The sequence below is a fragment of the Leopardus geoffroyi genome, chromosome E1 (genome assembly GCF_018350155.1).
Source record: "Leopardus geoffroyi isolate Oge1 chromosome E1, O.geoffroyi_Oge1_pat1.0, whole genome shotgun sequence".
Classification (NCBI taxonomy): Eukaryota; Metazoa; Chordata; class Mammalia; order Carnivora; family Felidae; genus Leopardus; species Leopardus geoffroyi.
The window spans coordinates 21,144,857-21,160,825 of NC_059330.1; the positions used below are offsets into that span (position 1 = coordinate 21,144,857).

At 43.1% G+C, this 15,969-nt stretch overlaps 1 protein-coding gene across 1 annotated transcript in view; it reads right to left on the bottom strand.

Annotated features, from left to right (window-relative positions):
- Positions 1-15,969, bottom strand: part of ASIC2 (acid sensing ion channel subunit 2) — a 1,016,483-nt gene that overhangs the window by 340,457 nt on the left and 660,057 nt on the right. The gene's annotated exons all lie outside the window — the stretch shown is intronic.

The window sequence follows — 15,969 nt, forward strand, 5'->3', positions numbered from 1 at the left end:
AGCATCTGTTGAATAAATAAAGGCACAGAGGGGCAGAAGGAGGGAGGAAGTGGCTTGATACATCCCGAGAGGGGTGACATACCAGTTCTGCAATTGCCCATCTTACACAAACAGGCATCTTCCTAATACTGTATTTGTGTGTAAATTGAAGTCTGATAAGAAAAATCCTATTCTCCTAATTTGACTTTGATAATAATTTCAAACATGCTTTGCTTCTATTTCTTCTTGATTGAAAATGGGAGTTACCTAATATATTAGCCCCTAGAGCATTTTTCCTTATGTAAAAAAAGAAATGCTCAGAAAATCAGTTCTTAAGTGTATCAATAGTGATGAGGGGGGAAGATACGATCACGATCACGGGTAAACCTCTACCTTTCAAAAGACTATCATTTGCCAAGGGGAGACCCTTCAGATGTCTCACCTGCTCACCCACAGAGCCTCAGGTGGGATCGGGGAGAGTAAGAAAGCTCTTGCATCCAGGCTTCTGAATTGAATTATTAGCTCATTTTACGGTTTAGGAAAAGCACAACCTCGAAAGATTAAGTGGCCTGCCCAAGGTCGTGTGGCAAGTTCACTGCAGAGCAGAAAACAGTGTCCATCGCTGCTACAAATGAATGCTAAGAGAAAAACTGTAGTTTCGTAAATCCCGGGTGACTTATAATGTAAAAAGTGCTCTCTCTGCTCCCAGCCCTTTCTGAGCTTTGCTGTAAGGAAGGATGACAGCAGTTTGGCACACCTTGGTCAAAATTCCAGCACCACCTTCCGAACTGTGAAGCCCATGTTGGTCCAGCCTCCCTGCCCTGGGTCTGTGTGGTCTTCACTTGTAGGTCAGTTGTGCCCTGCTCCTGGAGCTGAGTGCTGGGAAATTAGAAGAATCCAGAGAAAAGTTGCCACGGCAACAGGAGAGCAGTGTGGCGCTATGGAAGGTGATCTATTGCTCAGAGCACGTCAGAGGGTTTGCTTATTTGCTTCCCATCTGGGCCCTCCAAGCTCCCAGGCATGCATTGGGGGAATGTTAATGCTACCCCCACCTCCTCTCACTCTTCCCTAGGGCGGCCACCTGCGCTCTGGGCACCTCCCGCCACCAGCCTCTTTGAGCTAGTAGCCAGAGACAGTCTAGGGAGCTGCTTTGGTTTTCAGCCTCTTTCTTCACTGGGTAATTGTCACATCACACCTCAGGGCTGGAAAGGAGTCACAGAAACCTTTTTTGGTCCAATACTCTCCTTTGACATGCAGGGAAACTGAGGCCCAGAGAAAGACAGTGATTGGTTTAGAAACACACTGTGGATAATGTCTTAGTCTACTTAGGCACTGTAACAAAATCTGCAGACTGGGTAGCTTCAATAACTGATATTTATATTTCCTAGTCCTGGAATCTGGAAAGTCTAGGGTCAAGGTCCTGGCTGATTTGATTCCTGGAGAAGGCTTACTGCCTGCTTGCAGATGGCTCCTTCTTTTTTGTGTGCTCACATGGCCTTTCCTCAGGGAGTGCTCATGGAGAGGAGGTGAACTCTCTGGTGTCTCTTCTTAAAGGGGCACTGATTCATCATGAGAAACACCACCCTCATGACCTCATCCAAACCTCATTACCTTCTGAATGTTCTATCTCCAACTACCATCACCCAGGGGGCTAGGGCTTCAATCCATGGATTTGGAGGGACACAAAGCTTCAGTATGTAACTATGTCGAAGGGCCAGAATGGGAACTCACAGTCCAGTGCTCTTTCTGTAACACCATGCTGCTTCTCTGAAGCAGGTCAGAAGGGTGAGTTAGAGGCAGGAACCATAACATGGTGACTTGGCCAAGTCACTTCCCCTCTCTGAGTCTAATTTTCCCATTCTGATTAGTGAGGTATTGGACTTAGTGATCTATGATTCTCTGCTCTATTTATAGAAATGATGTTTAACCTTTTAATGACTTGAAGATAGGTCAGAGTGAGACTCCCAATCCAAATCCTGTGATCCCATTAATTTTTTCTGGTGTCTACTCAGAAGTAATGGCAGTTTTCAGGAGCCAATGAGGGGCTTAGCCATGAAGATCTCTCCATAACAGTGTTTGGGTGCCATGACACTTTTCACACTGGATAATTATCATTTGTTGTCTGTCTCTTCTTGAGGACACAGGCTTCTCTGGTGGGAAATGGACGTTGCTTTCCTGTGGCCCCCTAGTGTCTCCTGTAGAGCCTGACACAGAACAGGTACTTGGGTAGCCTTTGTGATTTGAATGAATAAACCCCACTTTACAAGATTCAGTCCATGATGGAGTGCTAGGAAGTTGTCTAAATGAAAATTCCCAAGCTCAAGTTGTAAATGCCTATTACCCACTCTGTTTACCAGCTTGTCAATTCCTTTTACTAAGAGGCAATCCATGAGATGCTGGCCTGAGTCAGAAGACCCTCAAACAAGTCTTTATTCTTGGGGAAGTCAATTCTCTTCCCTGGCATTAGCTATAATGAGAGGTTTGGTCATGATGGTCCCTAAAGAGCCTTTTATCTTTAATTGCCCATAATTCCAAGATATCCAATCAGCAGTCAACAGATAGCAAGTATAGTAACTGAGGTTAGGATAGGAAGGAAGAAAATTCTATTTAAAGTTTAATTACAGGGGTGCCTGGATGGCTCAGTTGGTTAAGCATCTGATGCTGGCTCAGGCCATGATCTCACAGTTTGTAAGTTCAAGCCCCATGTTGGGCTTTGTGCTGACAGCTCAGAGCCTGGAGCCTGCTTTGGATTCTGTGTCTCCCTCCATCTCTGCTTCTGCCCCGCTCATGCTCTGTCTCTTTCTCCTTCAAAAATAAACAAACATTAAATTTTTTTTAAAGTTTAATTATAACTGCATCTTGGGAACAAGGGCAGTGACATAGTAGGACTCATCCAGAGGGGCTCAACACAAACTGTCCAGATGAGTAGGAAGGAGCAGGAGGAGGCCACTGGTCAAGTTCAAGTTGGTGAGCTAAGCGGGGTTAGAGCAGGCAGGTGGGTCCTAGAAGTCAGGATCAGGGACTAGGTGGGCAAGGCTGATCTAGAGGAGATGTTGCCTGCTTCCTGTTCACTGACCCTTTTAGGATGGAATAGAGGACATCAAAGCCAACAGCTAAATCCTATTCTTGACTGATACTGGGACAACTTCATCATCTTTACTCTTGGAGATCACTTAATGACTATCAACTCATTGACTTTATCTGAATTAAATCCCTTTTAAAAATGTTTGTTTGTTTATTTATTTAATTTTGAGAGAGAGCGAGAGCATGAGCAAGTGGGGGAGGGGCAGAGAGAGAGAGAGAGAGAGAGAGAGAGGGAGAGAGAGAATCCCAAGTAGGATCTGCACTGATAGTGCAGAGTGTGATGAGGGGCTCAATCCCATGAACTGTGAGATCATGTCTTGAGCCAAAATCAAGAGTCAGCTGCTGAGCTGACTGGGCCATACAGGTGCCCCTAAATCCCAAGTTTTAAGCTAGTTTTATGAGTGCATAATTTTGGAGAAAGACCTAACTCTTCAGTACAGCACTTAAGTCTGCTTTTCTCTCTGCACACTCTGAGCTCCTCTCAGCTTCTTCCAGGTACCATACTGTCTCATGCCTTGGTACCAGCACATGTGCTCCCTCCCTTCTTTCATATTCTCCTGGACAATTTTTACTCACAGCTCAAAACTCAGTTTAAGCTTCACTTCCTTTAGGAAGCCTTCTTTGATTTTTCCTTCCTTAAATCTAGATTAAGGATCTTATTACATGCTCCCATAGCTCCCAGTATTCTCTTATCACATCCACTAAAACATTTCTTTATTTCATTGCTTTCTCACTAAGAACACTCAAGGGTAGGGATTCTTCACTGCTTGTCTTCAGGGCCAAGCACAGCACAATAATCAATGAATTTTTTTTTAGTGAATAAATGGATGACAAATAAAAAATGGAATATAACTTTCAAGGTCCAACTATAGTATTTCTGTTAGCACAGGACAAAAACGGTTGGGTTTTAAATCCTTAAGAACTTCATACAGTCCATCAATGGATAATGAGAAATGTTTGCAACTAGCATACTCTTTGTTGGGTGGGAAATGCTGTAGGTGGCAAATATGTTCACTTTCAGTGTTTTATGGACTAAGCATCCCCTGTGCTTACATAAGTTAGCAAACATCATGCATGTCCTGTTTGGTGGGTGCTTTGGGAAATACTAGAACTCAGCTAGCCATAGGGTCTCTGCCAGGCCCTTCTGAATTGGCATTTTGCATGGTAATGGAGTGTGGAGGAAGACCTTTTGTTGTTTCTTAGTAAGTCTGTGTGTTCCTTCATGCTGGTGTTTCCTTCAGGGAACACCATGAGGAAATGTATTCTTCAGGAGTTTGGTTGAACGGGGAGGTGGGTGGGTGGGTAGGGCAGGGCAGAGAAGATACAGAGGGTGAAACTGTAAAATATACAGAGGATAAACTCTATGAACGCCCTTGAGGAATATTCTCATGAGGAAGACAGTCGTTCAAGTGACTAGTGGCACTTATCCCTCTGGCATTTCACCTCTCCCTGGAGGTGCTCCCACTTTGATCCTTCTTCTGCCTCTATCTGTAAAAGAATCCTATTGAAGCTAAATAAAAAATGTTCTCAGGCTGAGCTGAGACAAGCTCTCCAGAGAGAGGTAGGATGGGAGGGACAATGCACCTTTGCTGCCCTTAGTTGGCCTCCCTGTTGGGGGTTCACACTGATACCTGCTCTTCTTCATGCTTGTCATTTGGGGGACCCACTCCTCCTTGCCTCTAACTCAGCTGTGAGAAAAATCAGAGCCACCCTTTGTTTTTTCTCAGCATCATAGACATAGGCTTAGTTTTCAGAAAGATCTTTACCAAACCGTACGGGAAATTGACAAAGACAAGACTGCTACCATAGCTAACAAACCTCACAAAGCAAAACAGTAATACAGCTGAGATGGAGAGCCCAGAACTCCTGTCCATTATAGCTGGTTCCCCTGAATCTGCTTCATTCTTCTCTAAAGGAAAATGCCAAGCAACCTTTTGTTGAAGCCTTGGATATTCCCATCTTTAGCCCCATCTTTTCAAGTGGAGGTCTAGGATCTGTACTTTTGTGGTCACACACACAGTGACCACTGTAACATGAGAAGGTACTATAGAGAGACTTTAGACATGGAGGCTGATTGTATTCTCCAAGATAGTTTCACATACATGTGTCCCATTTCACATGTTCTTCCAACTGTGTGACATTGATACTCACCCATTAAGAAGTGAGATCTATGTTCCCTCTACTTGAGCATGGTGGATCTTTGTAACTGCCTTGATTAGAAGGACATGGTGGTAGGACACTGCATGACTTCTGAGCCTAGGTCATAAAAAGTGATACAGTTTTCACCTCGTGTCAACATGCATGGTGGGGGCCCAAGCAGACATGTGAGAAGTCTGGTTACCCTCTGCCATGTTGAAGAGACAACAGAGAGAGGTGACATAGAGACAGAAAGAGATGCTCACAGAGCCCAAACTGCCAGCTACTTGAGTCTTCCCAGCATCAACCACCAGTGAATGAACCTTCAGGTGATTCTAGCTTCCAGTTCTGGAAGCTTCCAACTGATGGCCCAGACATCAAAAATCAGAGAAAAATCTTTCCTGCTGTGTACTATTGAATTCCTGACTTCCCCCCACCCCTACAAATCCATAAGCACAATAAATGGCTGTTTTATGCCTGTTAGGTTTTCAGGCAATTTGTTATACAGTATTAGATAATCTGAGCAAATACGGAGAGACTTTTCATAGCTCTGGTGCTGAGCTGTTTGTTAAGTTCCATCACTGTCTACTTTCTATCCTGCTGTTGACCATTGGCACTTTTCACCTCTTGATTCCTCCTCCATCTAAGACTTCATCTTGTCTCTTTGGATGTTGCTTTTTCTGGCCACCATCTTTATATTCCCCACTGGTGATGAAGCTTCTGCTTTTGCTGGCTTTCCTCCTCTGCTCTCTCTTTCCACTATCTTAGCTCAGGATTTTCCATCATGGCACAGACTTCTCACAGGAGGCCCTGGAGAGGGGTCTGGATACCAGGCACTGGACAGTATGGAAGGCAATGTCCTCTTTGGTTATCTTAGCTCAGGCCGCTATAACAGAATACCATAGACTGGGTGGCTTAAATTCTGGAGGTTGGCAAGTCCAAGATCGAGGTGTCAACTGATTCAGTTCCTGGTGAGATCTCTTTTTCTGGCTTGCAGTCAGCTGCCTCCTTTCTATGTCTTAACATGACAGAGAGCAAGCAAGCTCTGGTCTCTCCCTCTTCTTAATAAGAATTTTAATCCCATTTTACAAGCTCCACATTCATGACTTTCTAAATTCAATACTTCCTAAAGTCCCCACCTCCAAATACTATCATGTTAGGGCTTCAACATATGAATTTTGGGAGACACAAACATTTAGTCCATAATACTTGTGAACCTCACCTTCTCAGGCAATACTCACCAAAACTGAAACTATCCAGACACAACCTCACAACCTTCCTGCTCTTTAGGATAGAGAAAGGAGACTGGAGGCACAGACAAAAAAGTCCCTCTGTTTTTCAGTGAAGACCATCATGAGTAAAACCCTGGGAGCAAATACAAAGAGACCCCAGGAACCAAAATATCAAGTGTCCCAAGCAAATGCCCATTGCTGAGAAGATTTCCAGGGGAGTTAAGCAAAAGCCTGTCACAGACCCGCCTTTTCCAGGAGTGATGGGCCTGTCACATGAAGAGCCAAGAGGAGTTTATAGCAGAGGATGTCTCTGGTATCTGAATCCACTTTGAGAATGAGCTAGATGCTTTGGAAAGGAGATGGATGAGCCTGAGTCACCTAATTGGAAAGAATCCAGAGGTAGGAATTAGACAATGTCAAGTCCTTGTCTTCTGTTGCTTGCTCCATGTGACTGCAGACAAGTCACTTTACTTCCTTGAGCCTTCCTTTTCTTTCTGTAAATGGGAGTAACTCTAGCCTGTTTGTCTCTTCCCAGGGCTGTTCTGAGGATCAAATGACGTAATACACAGGAAGATGCTTTAGCTGAACACTTAACACATACCATGCTGTGTGTTGGGCACTCTACTGGTGTTATATCTCTTATTCCTCATAATAATCCTGCAAAGTAGGACTCATTACCCTGTGTTACAGCTGAGGAAACAGAAGACAGAGGGGCCACACAACTCACCCAAGGTCACCCAGCTAGTAAGAGGTGGAGCTGACATTCCAGCTCAGATGTACCTGGTGCTGAAGACAATGTTCTTTCTATTAGACCATGATTACTGCTATTGTTTTTGTTGATTGTATGCCTCTTGTGAGACCCATCTTGGGAGCATATTCTTAGTGTAGGGCACATGGTGGTGCTTGCATCGTGAGAAAGTACCTGGTTGTCCCCAACTTCCCTTATTCTCAACCCCATAAACCACATTCCAACTAAATTAATCAGATTTCTGTAGTGCTATCTCCCAAGGAGGTCTCAATTCCTAATATCAAGGTCCTGGGGGAACACAGAACCAGAAATGAAGCCCCCAGTGAGGTTGATGAGAAGAGGAGGACTATTTCCAGGCCCTCTGATGGCATAGGTGAGGTGAGACAGCATCCCCCAGGACATCCACCCTGGGGATAACTGATGTGAAGCTCAGTGCCTGTAGCTTAGGGGGCAAAAAAAAAGGGAGCCCACAATGCAAGCCTGAACAACCTTCCTGGACTGGAGTGAGCAAAATTTCAGCATACTCTCCAACCCAAAATGCTCCATAATTGCCTTTTCTGTCCCAAGTACAGCATCCCTAAACAGGCAGCCTAGCCGCATTGGCAAAATAGACAGCTAAGCATGCATGCCACACTCTGCTTTCCAACAAATTAGCCTAGAACATGTGGATTCTGACCACGGAGCATCAATGTAAGGAGAAATGGAAATTCAGGTGCAAGACTTTCATCAAGGATAGCTCTCCTGCTGGGTGGAGGCTAGAAGGAGGTAGTTCTGGCTCCTTAGTAATCCAAACCATGGCAGAGCAATGTTACTCAAAGACCCTGGCCCATCTCTGAAAGCAGGTTGGAGGGGTGTGTGTGAGGGATTCCATGTCTCCCATTTGAAATTAAACTCAGAAAGTACAAAGCAGATCATTGATTATAGTTGGGAAATCTGTCTCCAGGAAGTAGCTGATTTGAAGAATCCCTACTGGGATCCTCTCTTGAGTAAAGCATGGTAGAGAAGAAAAGCCTTCTGACCAAGAGAGCCTTCTATTATTTATTGCCACTTGGGTGAGTTCTTGGCTGTGTGTGTGTGTGTGTGTGTGTGTGTACGTGTGTTCATGTGCACATATGAGCAGGAAGCAAGCATTGTTAAATACAAGGGGTTCATGGGAAGTTACCACACCATAAATTGCACAGGAAACAACTAAAAAAACACAACAAAAAGCTAGCTGGCTTTTTTTTTCAGTGTCAATCTTATTAAAACCTTCCCTTCCCTTCCCCCAAGACTTGGTTTCCATATCTTGACTTTGCCACTTACTTATCCCTGTGACCTAGTTGTGTTGCTTACTTTCCCTGTACTCCCGTTTCTTCACCTGTAAAATGGGATCATCTTACGTTCATCAGGGCAAAGGGAGAGAATCAAATGACAAGATGTGTGTGAAAAGCACTTGCAAACTATAAATACACTTTGGGATTTGTTTTTGATGGGAAGAGGGTGAACATAAATGGTAGAGAAAAGCAAATTTCAAAGCAGCATGTGTTTCCTCTTCATGGGAATGAGGTCTGGAGGGACTCTAATCCTCAGAGATTGTGCTTTAAGGCTCTGAGAAGATTGGTTCCACAGCCTCTGAAATGAATTGGAAATTGAAAAGAGAAAGCTAAAGCAATTGTGTGTGTTTATTTGAGTGGGGCATGACAGCAGATGTTGGGGACTTGCGAGGAAATCTCTGCATTCTCCCTGGTGGAGGTGAGTGGGGAGGTGGTCATACCACTGGGAGAGTGGAGGCCCCAGGCAATAGCTTGAGCCCAGGAGAAATAGGGCCAGAAAGAACACTCGTGGGAAGAAATCTGCTCCTCTCCTCAGGCTGACCCTCTCCACCTCTTGATGCTGGAGCCAAACAAGATGGGATAGTATAGTGGCTGAGCCAGCTCACATACTTTCTGGCTGGAGTATCCATTTTGCAGAGAACCATAGCAGGGCTGAGTGTGTGGTGGGATCAGGCAGTTATGGGTGGCCATAACAAGTCATATGGGTGTGGAGAGCAGTGGGCAGCTGGTGTTAGGGCAGAAGCATGATGGGGCTTCTGACTCTGTTTCCCACTGCAGGAGACATCCCCCTCTTCTCTCTCTGCACTTTTCTTGGAAGCTCACATCTTAGGTAGGAGTCTGGGGGCCGTCTCCATCAGCAGTGCTCTTGGGACACTGGTGACCTTGGGCAGGGGTAGGGTGGGAGTGGGGGTCAGGATCAGTGAGCAGGGGCGAGTGGTTCTGAACCTTCAGTGGCAGAGCTAAGGAGCACTGACTGTGAGCAAATCTGGTCCTTGCCAAAAAGGGCACTTGGGGAAAAGAACAATATGCCCCTAGATGCTAAACCACTGATTTGTAATGGGGTCCAGAGGATATAGGGTACGTTTGTCCAGAAAGGCAGAGGAATAATATTTCAGATACTAGGAAAAAAGGAATGTGGCTGTTGAATGGGCTCTCCCTCAGCATAGTGGCAGACACAGAAGGGCAGAAGGTGTGAGTGTGTGATTATATGGATCTGTGGGTGGAGTCACAAGCCAGGAGTCCAGGGAACAGAGGTCTAGTCCCAACATCCCATTTGGACGCCATGGGACCCTGAGTCAATCTTTTACTGATAGAAGAAGGGTCTTCCAATACTTAAGCAGCTTCTATGTCCTGAACAGGGCACTGAGCACTTTTAGACAGAGATCATCTTAGTTTGAACCATAGCCCTGAATGGTATGAGGATTTATCTCTATTTTATAAATGAAGAAAATGAAGTCCAGAGAGGTTGGGACTCTCATAGATTATGCCCTCAATTACATCTCTAAGATGGGCCTAAGAATCTATATTCTAAGAAATCTGTATTTTTAAAATACTCCTTAGGCAATTCTGAGCGAAAACCATAATTATTTATTTAACAGATACTTCTGAGTGCCTATCATGTTCTAGACACTATTGAGATTGTAGATACAAAACGGTGAACAAAATAGTCCTTGTGGAGTTTATGCTCCACTGAGGAAAAACAAATAATGAAGAAAGAAAGAAATATATACATAGTATGTCAGATGATAATATATGTTATATTGAAAAACAAGGCAGGTTAAAGGGCCAGAGTGCCGTGGTGGGGATGTTTGCTGTTTTAACAATGTTGGTCAGGTAAGGCCCCACTGATAAGGTAACATTTGAATGGGGACCTGAGGGAAACAAAGGAGTGAGCCATGTGACTCCGAGGGAGGAGTCTTCCAGTAGAGGAAGCTGCACATGAAAAGGCCCTGAGGCAGGATTGTGCCAATATGTTCAAAGAGAAGCAAGTTGGCCTGTGTTCCCAGAGTAGACAGAGGGAGATGGAGAGTAGTAGGAGATGAGGTCGATGAGGTAACTGGCAGACCACGTGGGACTTTTCAGGCCTTTGTGAAAAGAGTTCAACTTTCACCATGAATGAGATGGGGAACCACTAAAAGATTGTCACAGCCAAGTTCCACAGAATGTCTTGTATTTTAAAAGATAATTCTATTTTAGGGGCACCTGGGTGGCTCAGTCGGTTAAGTATCCAACTTCAGCTCAGGTTATGATCTTGTGGTCCATGAGTTCAAGCTCCGAGTCGGGCTCTGTGCTGACGGCTCTATTCCAGCTTCAGATTCTGTGCCTCCCTCTCTCTGCCCTTCCCCTACTCTCTCTCTCTCTCTCTCTCTCTCTCTCTCAAAAATAAATAAACATTAAAAAAAAGAAAAATAAATAAAAGATCATTCTATTTTGGTTGCTGTCTAAAAAGTGGACTAAAGAGGTGCAAGGAAAGAAATGAGGAGACCAGTTAGGAGGCCCCGAAATAAGCTCTGAAGTAATGACAGTGGCAGGAATCCTAGAGGTAGTGAGATGCTAATGGACTGAATGCAAGTTACGAAAAAGGAGAGCAATGAGGGATGGGTCCAAAGTTTTGGTCTGAGTAATTGAAAGTGTTAGGTAGCAGTTTACTGAGATGGAAAATAATGAAAGATAAGTAGTTTTGGAGTTGGGGATAAGATCTTGACTATGGACATACTGAGTTTAACATGTCTACTAGATATCTAAATGGAGATATTGAATAGGCAGCCAGATTTGTGAGTCTAGGACCGGTGATGTCTGGGTTGAAGATATTAATTTGGGAAATGTAAGTATATGGGTGGTATGTAAAGCCATGAGATTGGATGGGATATTCTAGAGATTAAGAAAATATGTGTGTGCCTTAGGATATTCCAGTGCTTAGAGGTTGGAGAGATGAAGAAAATTAACATATAAGACTGAGAAGGAGTTGCCAGTGAGTAAAAGGAGAGCCAAGAGAGAATAATGTTTCAAAAGCCAAGCAAAGAAGATGTTTCAAAAGCATTTGATATAAGCAATCAACTATGTCATATGCTTTTGATGGTCAATGTTGAGACCTAAATCTTAGCTGTTGTGTTTAAAAATATAGAGGTCAAAGAGTTATTGTCATGAAATAGTGGTGATTGAGTTCTCAAATCTGATTCTATGCAGTTTCAGTGCATGTAAAAAAAAATTTTTTTTTAGCCAAAAACATTTATATAAGTTCTGCATCTGATAATGGAGGAGTAGCTCTTGTTGGACCGATTTTCCCACCAACAACATCTAATGACTCTGGATAAAATATTTAAAAAAAAAAAACTTGAAGGTACTAGAAAGCAACTGAAAGCAGGGAGAACTTGAAGAGAAGTCCATATTTGGAAAAAAAGGAATGAAACTAGCTGAATTTCACATTTTATTTTGTACTTAATAGTAGAACTCAGTTTGCAGTGCTACATCAGGTAACTGAAACTCATAGAAAATCCTTAGTTTTACCAGCTTGAAAAATCAGAAGACAACATTTGGGATGAGCAGAGCATCTAGAAAATGGAAGGAGGAAGATACGAGGAAGGAGAGATCCATAGAGGGGAAGCCTTAAACCTGGTGTATATATTTTCCCCAATTCTTTTTCTGAGTGACCCCTGAACTACACATATGCAGAGCAGATTCAAGCAACACAGCTAAGGGAAAAAAAAAAAAACTGAATCGAGATTTCAGCTGCTACCCATCACAGGAGAGACAAAGTTTGAAGTCTGAGTTCATCTCAATTAAATGCTTTCTGAAAGAAAAAGTAATACTACTTAAAGGATCATAACAGAATTTAGAATCTCCCCAATATATCAACCTCAATGTCTAAGATATAGTTCAAAATTACCAGATATTTGAAGAAACAGAAAAAAAAAAAAAAAAACAACTGGGCTTGAGATGACCCAGATGTTGAAATTAGCAGACATTGATTTTAAAGAAGCTATCGTAATTTGCTCAAGGACATAAAGGAAAATACACTTCTAGTGAACAAAAAAAGGTAAAAGAATAACACATCTCAGTAGAGACACAAAGGAGAACCGAATGGAAAATCTAGAACTAAAAAAAATAACACAAATAAGTCTTTTGCTGTATGATTTTATTTTATTTTATTTTATTTTATTTATTTTTTTTTCAACGTTTATTTATTTTTGGGACAGAGAGAGACAGAGCATGAACGGGGGAGGGGCAGAGAGAGAGAGGGAGACACAGAATCGGAAACAGGCTCCAGGCTCTGAGCCATCAGCCCAGAGCCCGACGCGGGGCTCGAACTCACGGACCGCGAGATCGTGACCTGGCTGAAGTCGGACACTTAACCGACTGCGCCACCCAGGCGCCCCTGCTGTATGATTTTAATAACAAGTTAGAAACTATATAAGAATCACGAAATTAAGAGATTAATAGAAATTATCTAATCTAAAGAACAGAGAGGAAAAAATAAAGAAGAAAAAAGGAATAGAGTTTCAGTGACCTTCAGGACAATGTCAAAAGTTCTAACATAGATGTAATTGAAGTCCCAGAAAGAAGTAACAGAAAACAGGACAGAAAAAAAAACTATTTGAAGAATTCATGATCAAAATATTCTTAAATTTGGTAAAGATACACATTTACAGAATCAGTAAGTTCAGCTAGTTCCAAGCAAAATAAACATAATAGAAACCATACCTAAACACATCGTAATTGAATTCTAAACAAAATATTTAAAATAAGTTTTTTAATGTTTGTTTATTTTTGAGAAAGAGAGAGAGACAGCGTGAGTGGAGGAGGGGCAGAGAGAGAGGGGGAGACACAGACTCCAAAGAAGGCGTCAGGCTCTGAGCTGTCAGCACACAGCCTGACGCAGGGCTTGAACTCAAGAAACGTGAGATCATGATCTGAGCTGAAGTTGGACGCTTACCTGACTGAGCCACCCCGGTGCCCCCTAAACAAAATATTTTCTGAGTGCCTTGTATGTGCCAGTCACAATTGTAAACACTATTAATATAGGAATGGGGCAAACTTCTAAAGTCTCTGCCCTCCCAGACCTACATTTTAGTGGGGGATTCAGAAAATAGATTAGTAAATATATATAAAATATAATGTCAGTATGATACAAGCAGTATAAAGAAAATAAGATACAACAAAATATGAAATAAAGGAAAACAGAGCTAGGTGAGGGATGAGTTAATGAGGGTGTGCTGGTTTGAATCACATTTTCCCCCCATCAAATTGTGTAAGTCAGTCCAAAACTGTCCATTTCAAGCTGCTCTTCAATGAGCATGTGGGAATAGCTTATATCTATTGAGAACTTATTCTGTGCTGAGTACTGTTGTGGTGTTCTACACATATTAGCCCATTTAATATTCACAGTAGCTCTTGAAGCAGGTACTATTATTGCCCTCACTTTAAAAGCAAGGACATTGAAACAAGAGAAGTGAAGTTATTGCTGAAGTTTACACAGCTCCAGGGTCCATGGTCTGGATCATTACAGTACACTGCCTCTATAAACAGAATTCTTCAGGTGACTTACCTGAATAATTTATCATCATTGTAATCCTAGGTAGCAATTATTGGTCACTGATGATAGCCCTAGCACTCTCCAATGTGTTTTGCCTAATTATTTTCAATCCTCACCATCACCTCAGAAGAGAGGTTTGAGGATCTCCATTTTATTGATGAAGATATCAGAGAGTAGATAGGCCAAGTAATTTATCCAGGGTCCTACAACCTTTGAAAAGAGAAGCTAAGCATTCAATTCTGGATCTGATATGTTCCAAAGGGTGGAAAGTTTTTCCCTATTTGGGTCAGTCTAGCTAGAGAATACTTTTACAAACTACAGGCTGTGTAAAATGGTTGTGATGACCTCTTGTGAATTTCTCTTACATACTAACTTTCACTAACTTCTCATGCCAACCGCTAATGTCCAATTTCACAGTGGCTTTGACCCCACCACATTCACCCTGCACTGTCCCTTCTCCCTACCTTATCTTCCAGGCAAACAGGAATACTCGGGATTTCTCCAATCTCTCTGATTCTCATCTTCTGTAATTTGTCAATTTTCTTTTCTCTTCCAGATCCCTAGTCCTTCCACAGACAATCTGCAATCAAAAGCATTATGCTATTCTTCTAGGCTTAGTCTAAAAAATCCTTTCTCCATGAAGACTGCTTATGTCCTTTCAACCTCTGACTCTTCTGACTCTCACCTCCTGGGACTTGTTTTCAATCCTGGAATGCCTATGATTCAGACAATCCAGAGGCTGTCACTCTGGGCAAGTCATTGGCCCCCTCATTGCAAGAATATGAAAGAACCCAGGGATCATTCCATGTCATTTGCTCAAAATAAAAGATTAGGACCCATTGGAGATCCATAGGGTCCCTGAGCAATACCAGTGCAGCAGCCAAATGGGTAGAGCCTTGCATAGCAGGACTCCTATTACTCCTACTCTGCAGGGGATGCTGATGCCCCACAGTGGGCACAAGGTAGGGTTGGATGGCACTTTTTCCTACTGAGCATGGAATAGAGGCTTTGGAGCCAGTAGATCTGGGATTTAAGCCCACATGTATCTATGTGATCTTTGGGCATATCTAATCCCATTGCCTCAGTTTCCTCCTCCCTTCCTAACTTTTCAGTCATAATGGCTTCACCAGAGATTGTTGCAATCTTATCATGAGCATGACATAAAGATGTGCTGTGCATATTTCTCCCATTTGTCCTCCCTGTTGGCTACATGTGGTGATCACCAGCTTTGCTTGAAAGGCTTAGGTAGTAAAGTTAAGGGAAGCCCCTATGTTATTTAGTGAATTCTTAGACAGAGAGCTTCTGGCCTCTGAACCCCAGAAGCTGCCTCAGCTGGCTTTGAGGGCTGGCAGCTGCACAGTCCTGCCATGAATGACGGGTTTGTCTGCTGGTCCAGGGAAGTGACTGGGACTTCCTTCCTTCCACCTTACCCTCCTCCCTTCTGGCTCCATTCTAGGTGGTTCATGTTCTTTTCCTCATCACTGTCTAGTCTCCCAAGCATGTGGATAGAGCCCCCTCAAGAGGAAGGGCAGCTGAACTGACAAAACGCATTGCAAATGGAATTATGGAGCAGGCTGTTGGCAGGGGATGATTTTAAATTACCAATGATAGGAAATGAACTGGCGGGAAGACTAGTTTCGGAAAAATGCTGGGTCCTGGGAATTCTTCATATTAGTGGATGTTTCTACTTCCTGGGTTGGTGCAACGACTTTGCTTCTTGAGCCTTAATTTGCCTTCTTGAGGAATGGCATTGACCTTCTTTGGATCTGGGAGGGAAGAACAAAGGAGGAAGCTGGAGGGGCAGTCTGACATGGTAGAATTAATGCAGGATTTGGAGGCACAAATCCTTGCATATGATTTTGGGCAATTACCTAACCTCTCTGGGTCTCATTTTCCTATCATTTCCAGGGTTGATATGATAATCAACTAATAACTAACAGTTAA